We start from the raw sequence: 17319 nt of genomic DNA on the forward strand, positions 1-17319 counted from the left end.
ACATGCCCCTAAAGACTTACCTGTCTTGCCCTCAAAGCGGAACCCTATGCCTCAAAGTCTCCAACATTATAAGGGTATCGGGCCAAATGGCAACATGCCCCTAAAGACTTACCTGTCTTGCCCTCAAAGCGGAACCCTATGCCCTCAAAGTCACCAAAACTTTAAGGGCATCGGGCCAAAACGCAACATGCCCTTAAAGACTTACCAGTCTTGCCCTCAAAGCGAAACCCTATGCCCTCAAAGTCACCAAAACCCCTTTTTTCAACAAGACCAGCCTGGGGGACCCTTTACAGACTCCTTGAAGGGCAAGCCCCAACAAGGGATAAAAAAGGGATTGGCGTCACATTTTTAAAAGGGTGACGTCAGGGAAAGATTTCAGGCCTTTAGCCCCTAACTGGCCCCATATGACCTGAGATTGGGGCCAGCCCTTTAATCCCACAAAAAGGGTCTGGTCTGGCCTCATCGAGGGGGCACAGTGAGAAGTCAACAAATGTCGGCCCCTACCCTGACGACCCCGGGTCCCTTGGCAGTTTTAATGCATTTTCCCCAACCCCTGAGGGGCTCAAAATGAACTAATATCCTATACTTTTTTTTATAAGAGAGGTTAAAAAATGGTACTGAAATGCAAAAACATTCGTTAAATAATGAAAAATGTAAGAGAACAAAAAGGTTAAAAAAAATTATACTTGTATGCATTATGTAGCAACATATAGCGGTCACCCATCCAAGTACTAACCACGCTCGATGTTGCTTAACTTGTTTGATCAAGAGATATATTTAGTATACGATTGTGCGATTGCACAATGTTAGATCGAAGACACCGAAGGGTAAGGACGTGTACTTTACAGAGAGTTTATTTGTTTATTTTAATATGCTTGTATTATAACGACAAGAAAAAAGAAAATCATTAAATAGTAGAATATCTTTTACATAGTTGTATAGTTAAACACGGTCAAGGCTATCAGCATTTCATTCTTACGGTAGGTATGTTTTTAAAGAGGATAAAAGCAAGATGTATCTATGCTTGTTTTAGGATGTCAATATTTTATGTTTGGTATCTTTGTTTTAAGATATTATTTCTTATTTCTAATACGTATTTCACTTCAACAGCTTTTCCCAAAATAAGAGACAGCAGAGAAGCAAAAGAGGTAAGTATCATGAAATAAGTACTATTTTGTTACATAAATACTTAGTATGAAACCCTTGATTTGTAAGTGTTATCACATGTAACATATTTCATAATTGATCTATTTGTTTTCAAAAGTAATACTTTTAATATTTAAAAATGGAGTGAACAATTAAAATTCGCGTATTACAGTTTAGTTAGGCTTTGAGTAATCGACCTCTAAATATGATGACAGCTGCGATTTATACTTTTATCAAGGGATATAAATATGTTCCCTATAGAAAATTTGTAGGATGATAATATAGCTTTTGTAGATGTGCAGCCCGATAGTCATTTTGTCTCCACTCGCATGCATGCGCATGCACATGCGTTTAGTTTTTGGTACAAAATATTCAAAATCAGTTTACACAAGGGATCGATATGAAACCTTAATAGAATGATAGTATATCATTTGAAGATGTGCAGAATAATAGTAATTTTGTCAGCATGTGCATGCACATGCATTTAGTTTTTGGTACAAAATATTCGTAATCAATCTAACTTTTTTGTTGTTCGTCGAAATGGCTTGATATTTATATTGTAAGTACATAATGCAACCCTTAATTTAGCCACTTCGCCCGGAGTATCAGGACTTAGAAATTTTTCACTCTCACCAAGAGTAGCCAATTCGCCCTGAAAGTAGCAATCCTAGCCCTGAAAGTAGCAACCCTAGCCCTAAAACTAACAAGCCTAGCCCTTAAAGTAATACAATCCTAATTCATCGTTTGTATTCGATGTTCTTCCATCAAACAGCTACCAAGTCAAGAATAAACACGCTTAGAAAGTCACATGACAAAAAGTGGGCGGAGTCCCGCAATTCCGCACCCGCAACACGTCAAAGTGCCCTTACCCTAACCCTAACCCTAAGTCCTTAACCCCAATGCAACAGGCTTCAAATTTGACCAATTTCAAAGTTTTACTTCATTTTCCCCGATCCCCGAAGGGGCTGAAAATGAACTACTACTCTATACTTGTTTTTAAAAGAAAGTTAAAAAAAAAAAAGAATATATAAAAATATTAGAATATTATATTGCCAAGCAAAGCGTCCTGCAGGGCACTGAAATGAAAAAAAGTTTCGTTAAATAATGTTTAGGGAAATAAGAGAACAAAAAGGTTTTTAAAAAAATATATAATTTTTTTTTATACTTGCATGCATTATGAAGCAACATTTAGCGGTCACCCATCCGAGTACTAACCACGCTCGATGTTGCTTAACTTCTTTGATCAAGAGAGACACGTAGTGTACTATATGCGATCGGCATTTCATTTGGATACAAGACGCCGAAGGGTAAGGACGTGTTTTTTTAACAGAGAATTCATTTCTTTATTTTAATATGCTTGTATTAAAAGGACAAGAAAAAACGAAAATCATGAAATAGTAGAATATCTTTTACATAGTTGTAAAGTTGAACACGGTCAAGGATATCAGCATTTCAGTCTTTCGGTAGACACTGAAGAGTAAGGACGTGTTTTTAGAGAGGATAAAAGCAAGATGTATCTATGTTTGTTTTAAGATATTATTTATTATTTCTAATAGGTGTTTAACTTCAACAGCTTTTGCCAAAATAATAGAAGAACAGAGAAACAAAAGAGGTAAGTATCATTAAATAGTAGTAATTTGTTACACAAATAAATAGTACCAAATCCATGAATTGTAAGTGTTATTAAATGTAACATATCTTATAATTGATCTATTTGTTTTCAGAAGTAATACCTACATTTAATATTTAACAATTGAGTGATCAAGTGAAAATTACGTTGTACAGTTTAGTTAGGCTTTCAGTAATCGATCTCTAAATATGATGACAGCTGTGATTCATACTTTAATGAAGGGATATAATTATGTTCCTTAAGAAATTGTAGGATGACAGGTTACAGGGCGTAGGGTATAACGTACAGGGGACAGGGTACAGGGTGTTGGGTGTAGGTGTAAAGTACAGGGTATAGGGTGTAGGGTACAGTGTATAGGGTGCGGGTATAGGGTATAGGGTACAGGGTATAGGGTATAGGGTGCAGGGTATAGGGTGCGGGTATAGGGTATAGGGTGCAGGGCATAGGTTATAGGGTGCAGGGTATAGGGTGCAGGGTATAGGGTGCAGAGTGCAGGGTATAGGGTACAGGGTGCAGGGTGCCTTATACCCTATACCTTGTACCTTACACCCTGTACCTTATACCCTGTACCCTACACCCTGTATCCTATACCCTGTACCTTACACCCTGTACCCTATACCTTACACTCTGTACCTTATTCCTTGTGCCTTTTCATACTGTGTATCTATCTAATTACACTAACAAATCTTTAGAAATTTGGACAAATCCAGTCAAATAGAGGATAATCTCTAAAATGGTTGTGCAATTACCTATTCTATATGTACTACTCGGGCCATGATTTTTAAAAACATCTTCAATTATTATGTACAGTGCTCAACATAGTGATAATACCGATCCGTACAATGCATGTTCAAAGCACGTTAAATTGGGATAAATATTTATCAATACCAGTACATGTACATTTTAAATGTCTACAAATTACTGCCACTCTGTGTTGTTTGTCACATATCTAAAATATCTTTTTTATCCAAAACAACCTGTATTAGCACGAATTGAAACAGCAATTTCAATTCTATATTGCAAACGCCACGCAATGACTTCAAAATTCATGTGATTATCCTATAATGCAATTGCTTCTAATCATATCTTCTAATTTTAGATTCGGAATTTCTATTCTATTTTAAGAAAAAAAATCAAGCTAAAAAATCAAAGCGCTTGGTCTTCCTATAACCCTTAACCCTAATCCTAAACCCTAACCCTAACCCTAAACTTAAACCTAAACCTAACCCTAAACCCTAACCCTAATTATGTTATGCCCTGTAGATAACCACTTTAACCCTGATAATAACCAGTCTTGCCCTCAAAGCGGAACCCTTTCCCCTCAAAGTCACTAAAACTTTAAGGGCATCGGGCCAAATGGGAACATGGCCTTAAAAGACTTAGTCATTTTTCACCCTAAAACAGGGTAGCCAAAGTGGCCCGAATCGGACCCTAATTAGGGTTGCCCTTTATTGGGTCGGAACGGAGGGGCCGGGGGCGGAGGGTCCCGGGCACAGGAGTCAGACCCTCGAAGGGTCCGGGGAACCCCAAAAGGACCCGAGAGGGGGCGGAGTCTCCCAGGGAACCCCGAAGGAAGTTTTCGAGTGTCCTTAACCTCGGGACCGGAAGTACCTAAGGACCCCTTTTTCTCAACAAGACCAGCCTGGGTGGCCCTTTACTGACCTCTTGAAGGGCAAGTCCCAACAAGGGCGAAAAAAGGGATTGGCCTCACCTCTTTAAAAGGGTGACGTCAGGAAAATATTTCGGGCCGATCGCCCCTAACTGGCCCCATGGGGCCCGAGAGTGGGGCCAGCCCTTTGATCCCACAAAAAGGGTCTGGTCTGGTGGCATCGAAGGGGACACAGTGAGAAGTCAAAAAATGTCAGCCCCTACCCTGACGACCCCTGGTCCCTTGGCAGTTTTGCTGCATTTTCCCCAACCCCTGAGGTGCTGAAAATGAACTACTATTCTATACTTTTTTTTAAAAGAGAGGTTAAAAAATGGTACTGAAATGCAAAAACATTCGTTAAATAATGAAAAATGTAATAGAACAAAAAGGTTAAAAAAAATTATACTTGTATGCATTATGTAGCAACATATAGCGGTCACCCATCCAAGTACTAACCACGTTCGATGTTGCTTAACTTGTTTGATCAAGAGATACATTTAGTATACGATTGTGCGATTGCACAATGTTAGATCAAAGACACCGAAGGGTAGGGACGTGTATTTTACAGAGAGTTTATTTGTTTATTTTAATATGCTTGTATTAAAACGAGAAGAAAAAACGAAAATCATTAAATAGTAGAATATCTTTTGCTTAGTTGTATAGGTAAACACGGTCAAGGCTATCAGCATTTCATTCTTACGGTAGGCATGTTTTTAGAGAGGATACAAGCAAGATATATCTATGCTTGTTTTAGGATGTCAATATCTGATATTTGGTATCTTTGTTTTAAGATATTATTTCTTATTTATATTGGGTATTTCGCTTCAACAGCTTTTTGCAGAAATAAGAGAAGAGCAGAGAAGCAAAAGAGGTAGGTATCATTAAATAGTACTATTTTGTTACATAAATACTTAGTATGAAACCCTTGATTTGTAAGTGTTATCACATGCAACATATTTCATAATTGACCTATTTGTTTTCAAAAATAATGCTTACTTTTAATATTTAAAAATTGAACGAACAATTGAAAATTGTGTATTACAGTTCACTTAGGCTTTGAGTATTCCACCTCTAAATAGGATGAAAGCAGTAGTTTTAACAAAAATCAAACTCGTTTCATTGATTTCACTGATTGCTTTCTTTAGAGGAAGATAATGAATCAGTTATCGTGCAAGTCTTGGATCGCAGGGTAAATGTTGGAACAACATTTCCCCTATCACCAACGAGGTCCTGTAAACCATAGCGCGACCAAAACAAACTTTGTGACAAAATAGGCGATGAAATGGTAAAGGCAGCATGAATGCTCACATCAGCTGCGTACACATTAAAAGCATTTATTTCTATTGGACTTGAATGATCTCTATCACCAAATTTGAATGCAATGATACATATATTAAAATTGTCAATTCTGTGCATCTTTTGAAGACTTTTGTCGAGGGTGTTCAAAATAAATTCTCGGTCATCTGGTAAAACATGCAATTCTCTTATATCGGAAATTACGTTTTTCTTCATTGTACTTCTGGACAAACTTTTTTCATCCAAATTCATTATAGTATTTGAAAATTGCTTTCTAAAATCTTCATAATAAGCATACTGCAGTTTCTGAAATTTACGTCTGTTGTACTAATAATGCAAATTTCCTTCTCTTGCTAAGAGAGTCAAGTGAAAATCAAAGCCATCCCCTTCTAAACATTTAAAACTTTTTGTCCATTTCAAATACTGCATACCGTCAGAATTGTACAACTGTAACGGTAAATGTTTTCTCAATACTGGGTATACATCAATTAAACTTCTCTCTCCTCTCGGTAATATACTGATATACGAAAACGGAGCAGTAATATCTGAAAAATTGTTGAGAATTCCTACTATACCATCAATGTCCCCAGTGAAACGCAGCCACAGATCTTGGGCGATATTGCCTATTCTATAGTATCTTATACACAGGGTTGAATCGTTTTTCAAGAAAGATTCAGCTTCAAAATTATTACTTTCAAACTCGGCAACAAGGCATTGCGTATTTTCTTGTCCAGTTGTTATGAAAACTTCTGTTTCACACATGTTAACTACAGAAAACGGAAAAAGAATAATTTGTACAAGTAAAAATTATAACCAGATAAGTTCCAGTTTATCAAATTCAAATATTTCAATTAGTAATCACGTGGTCATTTACATTTCAAAGTCTCACAAGAATTAAGATAAAAACAATACCTGATTATTTTTTGCCTATTCATATAACCGAAGAAACAAAATGGACGAATTCAACGCCAGAGCTTTATATTTATGCTAATAGTTAACTCCGCCCACATACAACACGTGATTTTCACTTGACAGTGACGAGATGAACCTCCAAATGAACTCGTAATTATGTTATAACCCTAACCCAAACCCTAACCCTAACCCTTAACCCTGAACCCTAAACCCTAACCGTAACCCTAACCCTTAACCCTTAACCCTAACCCTAACACCCTGGGTATACCCTGGGTTATATCTCCGGTATACCCAGGGTATATCATGGGGTACACCCTGGATATACCCTGAATATGCCTTAGGTATACTCCATTTCTACTTTTCTTATTATTATACCAACATATATATGTCTTCCGAATGCATATATAATATTATACAACAAAAAACGCATTCTTTCCCTTGTCATTGTTCACTATCATATTCCAACCCATAATAGTATTGTTCAATGTTATAACGATTAGCTATCGTGTTAAGTATTATTAAATGTCACATATAAATTTACATACTAATCATATTCACTCACTTTGGTTAAGTACATACAATTAATGTAGGCCTATATTGTTATCATAAATCATAAACATATGACAATATATACTTACCATGAAATCGCTTTCCTACAATCCTAATTCATCTTTGGTTTTAATGTTCCATATAGCATCTCTATGCAAGACGTCAGATTCCATCAAACAGCTATCAAGTCAAGAATAAACACGCTTAGAAAGTCACATGACAAAAAGTGGACGGAGTCCCGCAATCCCGCACCTGCAACACGTCAAAGTGCCCTTATCAAGTCAAGAATAAACACGCTTAGAAAGTCACATGACAAAACGTGGGCGGAGTCCCGCAATCCCGCACCCGCAACACGTCAAAGTGCCCTTACCCTAAACCCTAAACCTAACCCTTAAATTCGGAATTTCTATTCTATTTTTAGAAAAAAATCAAACTAAAAAATCAAAGCGCTTGGTCTTCCTATAACCCTAACCCTAACCCTAAACCCTAAACCCTAAACTTAACCCTAACTAACCCTAAGCCTAACCTTAACCGTGTAGGATGTAGGGTGCAGGGTGTAGGGTATAAGGTACCGGGTGCGGGTATAGAATACAGGATACAGTATGTAAGGTACAAGGTGTAAAGTATAAGGTACAGGGTCGAAGGTGTAGGGTACAGGGTGCATGGTATAGGATGCAGGATATAGGGTGCAGGAATAGAGTACAGGGTACAAGGTACAAGGTAGAGGGTGTAGGGTATAAGGTACAGGGTCTAGGGTACAGGGTGTAGAGTATACGGTACAGGGTGCAGGGAGCGGGTATAGGATACAGGGTATAAGGTACAGGGTGGAAGGTATACGGTACAGAGTGCAGGGAGCGGGTACAGGGTGTAGGGTATAGAATACAGGATACAGTATATAAGGTACAGGGTGTAGGGTATAAGGTACAGAGGGCAGGGAGCGGGTACAGGGTGTAGGGTATAAGGTACAGGGTCTAGGGTATAGACTACATGGTATATGATGCAGGGTATATGGTGCGGGTATAGGGTACAGGGTCTAGGGTATAGAGTATAAGGTACAGGGTGCAGGGTGTGGGTATAGGGTACAGGGTATAAGGTACAGGGTGTAGGGTAGAAGTTACAGGGTCTAGAGTGTAGGGTATAAGTTGCAGGGTGTAGGTGCAGGGTATAGGGTGTAGTGTACAGGGTATAAGATGCAGGGTATAGGGTGTAGTGTACAGGGTATAAGATGCAGGGTATAGGGTGCGGGTATAGGGTACAGGGTACAAGGTACAGGGTACAAGGTACAGGGTCTAGGGTATAAGGTACAGGGTCTAGGGTATAAGGTTCAGGGTGCAGGGTGTTGGGTGTACTTTCAGGGTATAGGGTGTAGGGTATATGTTACAGGGTGTAGGGTGCGGATACAGGGTGTAGGTGCAGGGTATATGGTACAGGGTGTAGGGTGTAGGGCACAGGGTGTGAGGTGCAGGGTGGTCGCACTTTGAGATCTTCAGATAAATGGGTTGTTAGAAGAAAACATACCTTAAATACAGATAAACATCTTTTTTATTGAAATATGAGATGAGTACATTAAATGGATATATATTCTACAATTTCATTACTTAACTTTTTACATGTTTATTTACTATTGGCTTTCATTAACTTAGAAAAATGTAAACATTATATCAAAATGACTTACAAGTTGCAGGAAGACTTTAACCTTAACTCTAACATCGATCAAGAAATCAAAAGTACAACTTAGAAAATGACTACAAGACAACCGATACAAATCTTTCTTTATTTAATCTATGATAAAGAATATGTTCACAAAGTTTCTTTTAATAGAATGTCCTACACGGGCAGATGAAAACAAGCGGTATTCTCGCGAGATTATACTTACTTGCGTGAAACGTCACCAATAGATAATATATTTCCGGAATAATTGTTAGCGTATATTCAAATTCGAAACGTTAATCTTAATAAAATATTTTCTAATAAAAATAATATACCTTACATATCCAATTACATGACAAATTTGGCTAGGTACATTTGGAATGAAATTACACGGTATTTTTAGTAGGCTTTATATCAGAGACATATATTATTTTAGGGCTAATATTGAGTATAAATCAATTTTTTTTTCTTCCATACAATATGCAAGAAAGTTGCCAGAAATTTTACTGAACTTCCATTTTTGTTGCACATAAGAATCTTAAGAGCATCAGACAGACACATAGCGTGGTTTTTTTTTTCTGGAGGGGAGGTGTGACCCAGTATATAATAATTCGCAAGGGATGATAATTTATTATGCATGTGAATATAATGGAAAATTCAACTTTATCAAAGTTAAAAGTATCCCGTCTCTGATTTAAAGCGCATGAGACTAAAGGATATCAAATTGGAATGGGACGGTGGTAAAACGGATTTCCTTCAATTCGACATTTAGATATATCGATGACGTTTTGTCTATTAACAATGATCGCTTTCATTCATATGTCGATTTGATATATCCCTGTGAGCTCGAAATAAAGGACACCACAGAGTCGTCCACTTCTGCTTCATACTTATATATTTTATTGAAAGTAGACATTAACGGCAAACTGACAACTCAACTGTATGACAAACGGGATAATTTCAACTTCCCACATTTATGTAGCAATATTCCATTATCACCTGCATATGGTGTTTATATAACTCAACTGATTCGATATGCAAGAGCTTGTTCTGGGTATAGTCAGTTTTCAAATCGAGGTAAGCTACTGACAAACAAGTTGATGGTACAGGGATTTCAACAGTCTCGATTGAAGTCAGCATTTCGCAAATTCTATGGTCGTTATAACGATCTAGTTCGTCAATACAACCTCGAATTGGGTCAAATGCTGTCTGACGTGTTTCATACCGATTGTTAAGCCGTTTTTGGCACAATGATTTGACTGCGGATAACTCCGTTTACCTGATCAGGATATGGAGCTCACGGCGGGTGTGACCGGTCAACAGGGGATGCTTACTCCTCCTAGGCACCTGATCCCACCTCTGGTGTGTCCAGGGGTCCGTGTTTGCCCAACTATCTATTTTGTATTGCTTGTAGGAGTTATGAGATTGATCACTGTTCGTTATCTTCACCTTACATCCAGTGGTACGGTATGTATCAATATCTCACCAGAGCTCATAGAATGTAGAACTGACTTCATAATGACTTATGAAGGTGATCGGTGGGGAAATAACATATTCTGGTGATATTATTGGTTATACAGGTATATATTTTGTAGACAGTGGAGGGGTGGTGGTGTGTACACAACATCTGTACACGTACACTACCCACTTCACGTGTCTGTGCATTATGCAAGCACTAGTGTTTGCAAACCTTTATAAGAGACATGAAAGACTGCATTGAAGATAATGACAGGGATGTCACTTAGGATCAACAAGCTCCACTTTTAATTTGGTGTCTGTGCATCAAATAAAGTATTTCTCATCTCCCACAAAATCTTTAAAGAACACTATAACAAGAGATGGGAGATGTCTCTCATTATTCATGGAAATAATTTTCATTAACACTATATTCTTTTAGCCCCTTGACTGGCCCTGTGAAATGCAGAACCACATGACCTCTATCCTTGCCCTTGGTGACTAGGTATACAGACTGTTGAATAGCAGTTGACCTTTGCTGTTCACTACAACAACCTTTTTCAAGACCACCAATTCTTTTAACACAACTTTCAAGAAATGCAATAAAATGGGAAAGTCTAACAGATTGAAACACACAAGAGTCAATGTACTATAATCATGATTTTATACTTGTTTATAAGGAACTCTTTGAGAGAAATTTAGAAATATTTTTAATATTTATGATCAAGATTCCTTATAGCCAATATTCTTTCAAGCTTAACAAGGTTATTATGATGTGCATTGAAAATAGTTATTCTTAAAGGGGCATTAGATGTCATTTTGATACCAAAAAATTAATTAAATGAAATTTGCTCCATATCATACATGTATATTTCAGTGATAACACCAGTATTTAATTATTTCAAACACCTTTTAACCCCAAAACAGGCACATGCATGTGTATGAATATCACATGAATTTTGATAATTAAATGATTATTGTCTTGCAAGATAATAATTCGTCCTTATGTATTTCTATACACTAAAAGTGACAATCTATTATCGTTTTATTAGGTTTATCATGTTTTTGTACAAAATAAATATTATTATTAGGCATTAATATATATTCTTATTGAGCGATTTTGAATATAAAGGTTGCCATCACTTTCACAAACTACATAGCATATCATAATTAACTTGCTGTTAAAGAATATGTAACTCTTAAATTAGGTTAAGAGAATTTGATACCAAAGTGCAGAATATTATATTGTAAAATGTACAAAGGTGCAGCCTTGAAATTTATTATACATAACAATAATATGATTTCACAAAGTGTATTAATCAGTAATTGACAGTATCACTTATACCATTCATAAATGTATTTTATCATAATGCATTTAGTACTACTGTGTGCTGGATTATTTTTCAACCCCATGTAAATAATGAATTACATTCAAATGCAAAAACTCTTCTAGACACATATTCTGTTCTGAACACATTCTCTTCCATAGTCATAAGATATACATCATCATTTAAACTAATGTGTTAACATGTGCATACCATAGGCAAAGATTTCACACACATATATCATAACCTATTATCCAATGTGGAGATGTACATGGACTCCAAAGTTTAGATATTGTATGTCTAAAATATGTTCATTTGAAATATTAATAAGTACAAATGTACAATGTCAGCTACAATATGAGTTGAGGATTTTTTCATAGCAAAATCATGATGGTATGTAAATCTATCCAAATACATAAGGGTCTTAGTACAGTTTCCAGCATATCCATTCATATTCCTGGTCATCCTATCTCCAACAATCTATATATTACTTAGTTCTCTCCATGCCAAAACACATAGGACCGAGACTCTCTCCAATCCACTCTGTTCTATTGCTACCATCTTGATCTCATTCAAGTTTCTCCATTCTGCAATCTTTCTTTCTGCTTCTACTGTTCCTCTCCAGGTTGTTTTCGGTCTCTTAAATGCCCTCTTCCCTTCTGGTGTACAATCTAACGTCATATCACTGTCATTGTCACCTCCCCTCCATAGCACGTGTCCAATATAGTTCCATCACCGTCTCCTCAGCTCATTGTCTATTGCATTGATGTCAGTCCTGGCTGCCACTTCCTGTTTTCCATAATTTTCTGCTACTTTATCCCCAGTATCCTCTGCAAGCATCTGATATGGTAAGCATCTATTGACTTTTCACCTATTCACCTTCCAAGACATGGATATGCAAAATTTCTGAAAAAATAAATGCAAATATACCCTATGATAAATTTTAAATACATGCGTCTTAAACAGTACAAGAGGCCAAAAAGCCACATCGCTCAACGGAGTCACCTTGGCCCTGCCATTGTACAGCTGTTGTGATTTTAAAAAGATTTCAGTCTTTATTCCTATGAAAAATGTTGATCCCATATTGTGGCCCCAGCCTACATGAGCCCCAAAGGATCACAACATTGCTGAAAATGAATTCACATTACACAGAAATGCCTCAACACCAATATGATCGACAAGATCTTGTTGTTCTGGATAAGACCAAGGTTACAAGGTAATTGATCATGGTACATGCATGATACAAAAGATCTTGCCATAAGAAATCTATATACCAAATATGAAAGCTCTGTCTTAAAGACCCCCCCCAAAAAAAAAAACCCCGTACGGTTGCTCCACGGATCACTGAATGTGGGCGGAGCTTATCCATGGTCAATGTTATTTACCTGGAATTTACCTGGCCAAGAGATCGGTTGTTGTGTATATTTTTATGATATACACAGGAAATTTCTCAGGTTATTACAAATTATGCTTAGTGTCTTGATTTGTGCAAACAAAAATAATTAAAATTTCTACCTACATGCATACCGCATTTCTATTTCCCGTAAACCTTCAAACTTTGTCATATTTATGTAATGCAAATGACAGGTTTAGCCCATTTCTAAACCTTTGCTTTTTAAAACTTCTAATTAAATTGTTATATATCGTATATAAATAATTTCCTAAATATAATATTACCCGGCGTTTCCGGGCACTTCCTGGTGTCCTGGGAGTTCGCGGTGTCGTGGGTGTAGTAGGTAAAATATTCATGTTTCGAGAGAATGAATAAATCCAAGTAGATCTGTGTATATGTACAACCAAATGAAGAATGATCAAGATACCCCTCAATATGGGCCGTCTGTAGGGTTTCTGTAGCTGTAGTGTTTGCGTAATGGTGGTATCCCAAACAGAAGCTGACACGAAGTCTACCCCCCCCCCTTCTCTCTCTCGCTCTCTCTCTCTCTCTCTCTCTCTCTCTCTCTCTCTCTCTCTCTCTCTTTAGGGTTTCTGTGGACGTAGTGTTTGTGTAACGATGGCATCCCAAACAGAAGCTGACACGAAGTCTACACCCACTCCTCTCTCTCTCTCTTTAGGGTTTCTGTGGACGTAGTGTTTGTGTAACGATGGTATCCCAAACAGAGGCTGACACATAGCTAGTCTAACACCCCCTTTCTCTCTCTCCCTTACTCTCAATCATTGACTAAATGAGTAATTATTGTCATACGTATGCAACACTACTGCCATGTCATATTATTTCATCTATATTATTGCTACAGTTTTACACATCTCTCTCTCTCTCTCTCTCTCTTTATAAATATAAAACCGTGATAAATTATAAATAGCTCAATAACTCTCTCTCTCTCTCTCTCTCTCTCTCTCTCTCTCTCTCTCTCTCTCTCTCTCTCTCTCTCTCTCTCTTTATCTTTATAAATATAAAACCGGGATAAATTATAAATAGAAATATCTCAATAACTTTCTCTCTCTCTCTCTCTCTCTCTCTCTCTCTCTCTCTCTCTCTCTCTATATATATATATATAAAGCCGTGATAAATTGTAAATAGAAATATCTCAGTAACTCTTTCTCTCTCTCTCTAAATATAAAGCCGTGATAAATCATAAATAGAAATATCTCAATAACTTATTTATGCTTTTTTACTATTGTTTGATTTCTGATTGTGTAATTTATAATCCATGTGGTATCTCAAACAGAAGCATTTTTTTAACTACTGTGACCATTATACATGTTGATGTGCTGCGCCAATAAAGAATAACTTATGTTTGTTTTGTTTTTTATTATTATTATTGTTTGATTTCTGATTGTTTAATCTATAATACATGTATAAAGATGGAGAGAGAAAATACGATGATAAATTGCATTGTATAGGGGACGTTAGAAATTAAAATATTCTAGGTGCGAGTCAATGTTATCAAAACTCAGGTTTGAGATATTGTTCAGGTCAGATTTTTATCAAAAGTAGGTCAACCTTCCAGGTCAAAGTCACAAGATCGAATACCGTTGCATCACATAAAAAAATGTATATACAAAATATAAAAGCCCTAGCTTAAATAGTTCAAGAGATATTTTTAAAAAAGATTTTTCCTATATACTTGTATGTAAAACCTTTATCCCCTATTGTGGCCCACCCTACCCTCGGGGCCATGATTTTAACAAATTGAATCTGCACTATGTCAGAGAGCTGTCATGTAAATTTGAACTTTTCTGGCCCAGTGGTTCTTGCGGAGATTTTTAAATGCCCCCCCCCCATATAATTTTTCATTTAACAAGCCTAAAAAATCTTGTATGCAGATGCTTTGTGTTACCACCATGGTTTTGACCTTCAATTCTTATTGAATCTAATCTGGGTAGATCTACAGTTCACGCTTGCCTTTTATATTGCATCAAAATAGTTGCCTGCATCATTACAATTGCATATGATGCACGTTATACGTATAAATTACACGTTCTTTGAAAAGTAACATAAAGTCAAATGTCATAGTAAAAAAAAAAATATGGTAGATCCATGAAAGTAGGTTCAAAGTAGCTAATCACCTCCATTATCATAGGATAAACTTCCTGAAGCTGGAATATTACAAAATTTTACTTATTAGATTTAGAGTTTGATACAATCTTTTTAATAGATAAAAAACACCCTAGACATTTGCTCCTTACATTTATATTTACTAGTACCTTAATTTGCTAATTAATACATGCAAAGGTAGCAGTATGTTTACTACATTCTTTGGTTGTGTGGCACTAGCATCTATTGTTTTCAAGATAAAAGATCTCCAACACCAGGGACTGAATCTTCAATTTATGCCATAAAGTAGTAGTTAGGAGAAACAAGTAATGTATAAATTCACTTAATTAAAGAAAAAGTAATTAGTATGATCTCGGAATACCATAGAGGCATAGCAGGGTTGGGCGGTTAAAACCGCCCCCGGTTTTAACCAGTGGTTTTAACCGTCCCGGTCAATACTCCCCAAGTGGTCAATAATGGTCAATTGTGATTTAAACTGTCCATTTTCCTATTTTTATACATTTCTTGCAAAGATAAAGATAAATTAAGTCTTTTCATTATATTGATCAATTGTTGATTAATATTGTTCATTAGATAAAATCAAATGTAATTTCATAAGTTTAATATATTTGGTTTGCTAAAACTGATCGAAATATCTTCAGTACATACCAGAGGGTCACAGTTCTATAACATAGCTTGATTATTGGAGACAGACCTCCTAATACATGTACCTGGACAGATTAAGAATAAAAGGTAGCTGAACATTACCTGAGCCCAGGAAGCAGAGTGGACAGGTGTTAATAAGCATAGGCTGGGACCAGAGATGTCCAGTGTACCTGTTATTGTTATGAAAACATCACTAACCCACCCTCAAATGTTTATTCAACTGTATTCAACAGTTAAAATGAAGATTGATGAAACAATACTTATACTAAGGTAGTTCTTGTTAAATTAAGGAATTTGAACAGAAACTTTTACATCTCCCCAATATTCAACAGAGTCATTTGTACATTATTTATATAATATTATGACTTATAAGTATATTATTATTATACCAAACAATTTTCAATCGACCAGTATTAACCAGTTTTAACCAGTATTGACCACCGGCCTCATATCGACCACTTTTTTGCCAACCCTGCCCCGGGCATAGACATATAACAGATATGTTATCCGTTATATGTCTATGTGAATACATACTGCAACTTTGCATTCTGAACAATTAAACATACACATATATATAATTATACAAGTCCATATTGCTCTTTTCCCAGCCAATTGTGCACATTTACTAGTTCTGGTATACATGCTATAACTGATGAATTTGATTACATCCTTCGCCCCCCCCCCCCCATTTTCCTCTTAACACTTTAGCGCCCCCCTCCCCCCCGGTTGATGTCCACTCCCCCAAATCAATGTCTACTTTCCGATTTTTTGTTGGGGGTTGGACGAAAATACAATGATCATTTCGATGTAATGGGATTGTGAAACCAGTAGGATAATTTGGTTCAGACAGTGAGTTTTGCATTTCATTCATGCATAGAATAGCCCTACTTACCTAATCTCACCTCTGATATGTCCAGGGATCTATGTTTGCCCTACTTTCAGTTTTCTATTCTTCATGGGATTTATGCAATTAATCGTTGTTCATTATTTTCACTGGTCTACATAACGGTAAGAAAGAAATAAAGAAGTTTTTCCTTCAACGTATCCGTTTCGTTTGTTTATTGCCGCCATTGCGCACTAGCATTCCGGATAAATACTAATTACCGGATACGTCTCTTTCATTTCGCTCATTTCCGCGCGAGACCATGGGTTGTTTTCATCTGCCCGTGTAGCACATTTCTTTTAATATGATTTTGCCGTCAGTCAGATATCATCGTTTATTTTCCTACATTTTTTTCTAATCGCTGTTTCTTCTCCCTTCCATTGTTTTCTGCACTCTAGTCACGTGGCTTCTTTCAACAGATATATAAAGTGCTTCAACCGCCGTGTCATCACTTGCCATCCCACGGACCTTACTACAACTAATTCTAGTGAAACAAAATCATCTGCAGTATCGCTAACTCCACGATCGAAAGCATGTGATCCCATAATGCAACAAAAAGCATGTGATCCCATAATGCAACTGGTTGTATTGATATATCTCTATTTTTAAAATCGGAATTTGCAAGCTATTTTTAGAAAAAAATCAAACTAAAAAATCAAAGCG

The 17319-nt window shown here is 36.6% G+C and overlaps 1 long non-coding RNA gene across 1 annotated transcript; it reads left to right on the forward strand.

Annotated features, from left to right (window-relative positions):
• Positions 1-781: 781 nt before the first annotated feature.
• LOC125655304 (uncharacterized) lies at positions 782-5947 on the forward strand. The gene is made up of 5 exons (XR_007362689.2): positions 782-1148; positions 2329-2453; positions 2703-2758; positions 5256-5295; positions 5570-5947. It is a non-coding gene; the product is annotated as an uncharacterized LOC125655304 (long non-coding RNA).
• Positions 5948-17319: the final 11372 nt, after the last annotated feature.

This window comes from Ostrea edulis, chromosome 7, assembly GCF_947568905.1.
Source record: "Ostrea edulis chromosome 7, xbOstEdul1.1, whole genome shotgun sequence".
Taxonomy (NCBI): Eukaryota; Metazoa; Mollusca; class Bivalvia; order Ostreida; family Ostreidae; genus Ostrea; species Ostrea edulis.